Here is a 5,621-nt window from a genome sequence, read left to right as displayed (position 1 = left end):
GATAACAAATTAACGACTATGCTCATGTTGAAATATATAGTAGCATCATACCATCTCCAAAATAATGTCTGTAACCTATAAAATAAAAGAACATTAATGTTATTGTATACAAACTCAAATGTTTCTTAATTAAATTACTATATATATACTACTTGCGTATAATGTTTAGTTTCTCCCTTGGGCGAAGCCATATAGTTATCACTAAGATAAATCGCACTTGTTGTTGAGGCCCTAAAATAAGAGATTTCAATTAATTAATTGAGGCCCAAAAGCAAAATTTAGAACCTTTATGAATCATCATCCATCTGGCTGCTTTCACAGAAATAGGCTACCCAGCCTTAATGGTTGTCGAATTACTTAGAAGACCTAGTGGACTGATTTGGATCACATGAAATGAGTCCTATTTTGCAAATAGCAATCGATCCCAAATAGAATTTGATAGGCCAAAAATGAATTGACCCTTTGTGATGAATTAATTGATTAATTAGCCAAGTTTATTAATTAATCAAATTAACATGCAAATGCATGGTAGCACAAACAAATCACCAATTAAACTAAGTGCAATGGAAAATAAATTAACACAGTGATTTGTTTACAAATGGAGAAAACCAACACGGCAAAAACCCCACCAGGTGATTTTAAGGTCACCACTCCCGAAATTCCACTATTATCACAACAAGTGGTTACAAGTAAAGGAATCCCAGTACCTTATACCAACCTACAGTTGAACCCTTACCCCAATATCCAATTGGACTTGTTCTGTAGTGACAATTGTTGGGTTCTAAGACTTTAGGTTTAAATGTATTAGAACTTCAATTTGTAATGTTGGCAAACCATGATCAAAACGTTTTAGTCTTTGTTTTAGACTTGCTCAAAGTATGTTTATATGTAAAGTTGGAATTGAGTGTTTTGCAAGATTTACTGTGTAAATCTGCCTAGCTCGATCGATCGAAATTTAGACTCGATCAATCGAAGCTTGTGCAAATCGTTTTTCTGTAAAATTTTCCAACTCAGCCAAAGCACGTTTAAAGTGTAGGGTTTTATGTTTTGTCTTAAGTATAAAAGGGAAAACCATAGCCATGTTTTAGAGAGTTCCTTATGTTGTGTGTGTGAATCTTCTGTGAGATCAAGAAGTGGTTACCTTCACACATACTTAGGGTTTCCAAGATTCAAGATTATGTCAAGAACTTGGTGATCAATTCAGTTGCTGCATTAAGAGCTTAAAAATACACAAGCGAAGGTGCTTGTACTCGCTGGGAATCCAAGAAAGAAGTAGTCCGTGGACTCGAAGCTGTCACGTGGTTGTGGTAGTAAGTTTCCTACTCGAGGTAGCAATAGGATGTTAGTGGTCCAAGTCGCTATTGTGTAAACTTCAATTCTTTCATAGTGGATTCAGTTTTACCATGAGGATAGTTAGGTTAAATCCTCCCCAAGTTTTTTACCGGTTTGGTTTTCCTAGGTTATCATATCGTTGTGTTCTTTATTTTCCGCACTTGTCAATGATATGATTTGTATGTGTTAACCTAGATCTGCAAAGTTCTTCAATTCATCCCAACGATGAAGATCAAGAAGATGCTTGGTTAAAAAACCCTACGGTGCACAAACATAGCAACTTCTTCACAAGAACGATGAACTAGGGCAAATTCTGTCTTTGGTCACAATTTGCTTGAACAAAATTTTCTTAACACTTGTGTAACTTGTGTCCACTTTGACAGCCCTTAAAATAATCCTTTTATATGTCTAGGATTGTGAGAAAAGAAAGCCTAAACACATAATCACGGATTAGAGTCAAAATAGAACTGAAATTCTGTTTTTCATAAACCTCGACAGATGCCTATCTATCAAGCTACTGTCGAGCTACGAGGCTAGAACAGCTCTTCAAGCTTGATAGATAACTAGCTATCGAGCTTTAATGAACTTGCACTTTTCAGCTTGAATCTTGAATCTTGGACAGACTTGCATGGATTCAACACTTAATCTTGAAACAAAGTTTCTTGAAGTATTAAACACATCCTAAATCTACCCAAATACAAGTAAAGTGCATTTTGTCAAAGGATTAGCCAATTACATAAAATAGTGACATATGTTCCTAACAAGTGAATCACATATGTCCTAACAAAATCCTTTAGATTTAGTGGTGAATACATCAATGGTGCAATGAAAGGTTTTCTCTATAAGTTGTCCACAGATTGTAGAGATGTTTTTCTTGAGATTGTAAACTTCTCATGCTATAGTGGATTTTCTTCATTGGGAAAGATTTATGTTGTGAAATTTTAAAATACTCACAAGTGCACAAACCATATCGAATTATAGTTTGACAAGAACAAGGTTGAACCCACAAGGGACTTGTATGAATGTAGGAAAATTAGTTAAATCTTGACTAAATAAATTATAATCTAGTTTAATAAAAATTGGTTGTTATGAAATTAAATAAACTAACCCAGAAATTAATCTAAGAAAAAATATAATATAAAGTAGTAAAAAGAATAAACAATCTAGAGAAAGGAATTAAGAATTTTGAAATCCATCATGTAAGTCATATCAACATGGAAAATATTATCACTAATTTTTCCCAAACTACTATAGATAATCTAGAAACCAATCTTACTATCATGGAAAATATTCTTGTTAAAATCCCTATTTTAAAAATTTAAAGCGTGCTCTTTTTCGCTTCCTAAGTATAAAATAAAATCATTAATTGTATTAGAATATCCAATTTTAAAATTAAACAATTATAAACTATACGGTACATGAATCAAAGCCCATCCCAAGATTAAGGCCCATGTAAGTCAGACCCACCCGAGTTGTATTGAACAATGATGAAAGGCCCGAATAGGGAATAGTTCGAACCGATCACCACGAGATATTGCCAAGGGCATGATATAATGCCTTGGGGAAATCCACTTGCCAAACACAAATCTGGAGGCTAGTGCAAGTTCCAATGGAATCATTTCAGGAGTGTGTAGTGAGTCCTGTTTGATCAGTAGTATAGGGCAGAAAGGGACCCACCTGCTTGGGGCAGACCACTCCTCATGATGGCAAACCCACTAAGGGAAGGCTATAAGAGGGGGAAGAGAGGTGTGAGAAAGGGGTTGTCAATTTTTGGGGGGAAGAGAGATATACGAGAGAAAAGAGAGAAACCACTAAAAAGGGGTAAACTTAGCACCATTAATCTTGTGTCTTCTCGAGAAGCACACGGACAGGAGAAGAGAAAACTAATTGGGCTGGGAACATCTAGTCTTGGGCCGTTGGGTTGGCTTTCAGAGGTTTTCCTATTGTCGAAGATTCCATACCCCTCAAAACAAGTAAATTGGAAGCCAGACCCAAAAATTCATATAGTATTTTGGGCTTGGCACTACATAAACCAAGTATTTAATTAATTAAGATAAATCCTAAATTATGAGAAAAACATCATTAAACTCATATCTATATTCTTATATTAGTCAATTAAGATGAAGGAAGAACAATTTAAATCATTAAAAAACAACTTTTGTTGAAAAAAATAAATCTCATAAAATAATACTGATAATCCTTAAAAAGTTTTATACTCAACCTTAATTGAAAATTTAGCTGCTCATAGTGATTGAAAGACAACACAAGAATAAAATACCAAGTATTAAACTAAACAAATAAAATAGAGAAAGTAATAGTCACAATATTGCCATAGAGAAACAAACTCTTCATGATTAAATTTTTTTTTCTCTTTTTTTCTTTTATAGATAATTGTTAAAATAATCTTGTGTTTATCATTAACTTGGTGATAAATTGTATAGGATTGTAATGCTATTTAAGTGAATCTAAAATGTATTCATAAAAGTATAAAAAAAATTTAACCGGAATGGGGGCCAGAATTTACATATTCATTTAAAAAGTTAAACAGGTATGAATGACTCTTATACTGATAGTGATACACACACACACACACACACACACACACACATATATATATATATATATATAAAATAGGCCAAGAATGTATTGACCCATTTGGTAAATTAATCAATTAATTAGCCAAGTTAATTAATTAGATTCAATTACATGCAATAAGCATGGTAGCACAAACAAATCACCAAATAACTAAATACAGCAAAAAATAAATTTGACACAAGTGATTTGTTTACGAATGGGGAAAATCACCGAGACAAAACCCCACCGGGTGAATTTAAAGTCACCACTCCCAAAAATCCACTATTATAAGAACAAGCGATTACAAGTAAAGTAATCCTAGTACCTTATACCAACTTATATTTGAACCTTTACCCCAATACACAATTGGACTTGTAATGTAATGACAATCCCTCCTTTCAATGCACGGCTCTAAGTACATGGCTAACCAATCGATGCACGGATCCCCGTACGAGACTAACACACCAACTTGAGAAAGATGTTGGCTACAAAGTTCTTCAATTCATCCAGACGATGAAGTTCGAGAAGCTCCTTGGTTAAAAAACCCTTGGCGCAAAGACGCAACAACTTCTTCAAGAGAAAGATGAACAATCACTTTGAATCAAGTTGCATCACCTTAGACAACCCCAAAAATAATCCTTATATATGTCTAGGGTTGTGAGAAAAGAAACCTTACATAAATAGCTTGGATATGCATGAAAACAGAGATGGAAATCTAAATTTCTTAATTTTCGATAGATACAGCTTCTATCGAGAGCTGTCGAGAATCACATATTAAATCTCGATAGATACATCTGTCGAGCTTTAATAAATAACACTTCTTCACTTGATTCTTGGACAGATTTGCATAGCTTCAATACTAGACTTGAATTTTTGTTCCTTGAAGTATTAAACTCATCCTAAATCTATCCAATTACATGTAAAGTGCGTTTTGTGAAAGGATTAGCCAATTCTATATGACATATGTTCTAACAAGTTATACATATGTCCTAACTATATATATATTGACTTTTTAAAAAAAATTTGGGGGGAGGGGGGGGGGGGGCTATGGCCCCAACATGGCTCTACCACTGGTTGTTCCATTGGTTTTCCCTAGATTACCGTATTCTACGTTATGTATTTTTTTTTTTTTTTTGGTCACTTTTAATTTTGCACAATATTGGTGATTATTTGCACTAACCAAGGACCTTGCATAATATGATTAATTGGTTAATTCATGATAGGCCAAAAATATATTGACCCCTTGTGATGAATTAATTGATTAATCAGCCAAGTTTAATAATTAATCAAATTAACATGCAAACAAGTGGTAGCACAAACAAATCACCAATTAAACTAAGTATGCAGTGGAAAATAAATTGACACGGTAATTTGTTTACGAATGGGGAAAACCAACATGGCAAAAACCCACCGGGTGATTTTAAGGTTACTACTCTCGAGAATCCACTATTATCATAACAAGCAGTTACAAGTAAAGGAATCTCAATATCTTATACCAACCTACAATTGAACCCTTACCCCAATACCCAATTGGACTTGTTCTGTAGTGACAATCTCTCCTTACATTGCACGGCTCCTAGTATGTGACTAACCAATTGCGCGAATCCCAATACGCGACTTCAATCACCAACTAAAGAAGGTTGTTGGCTGCAAAGTTCTTTAGTTCATCCAAACAATGAGGATCAAGAAGATGCTTGGTCATAAAACCCATCGGT

The sequence above is a fragment of the Quercus lobata genome, chromosome 1 (genome assembly GCF_001633185.2).
Source record: "Quercus lobata isolate SW786 chromosome 1, ValleyOak3.0 Primary Assembly, whole genome shotgun sequence".
In the NCBI taxonomy this organism is placed as follows: Eukaryota; Viridiplantae; Streptophyta; class Magnoliopsida; order Fagales; family Fagaceae; genus Quercus; species Quercus lobata.
Note: the sequence above shows the minus strand (reverse complement) of the source record.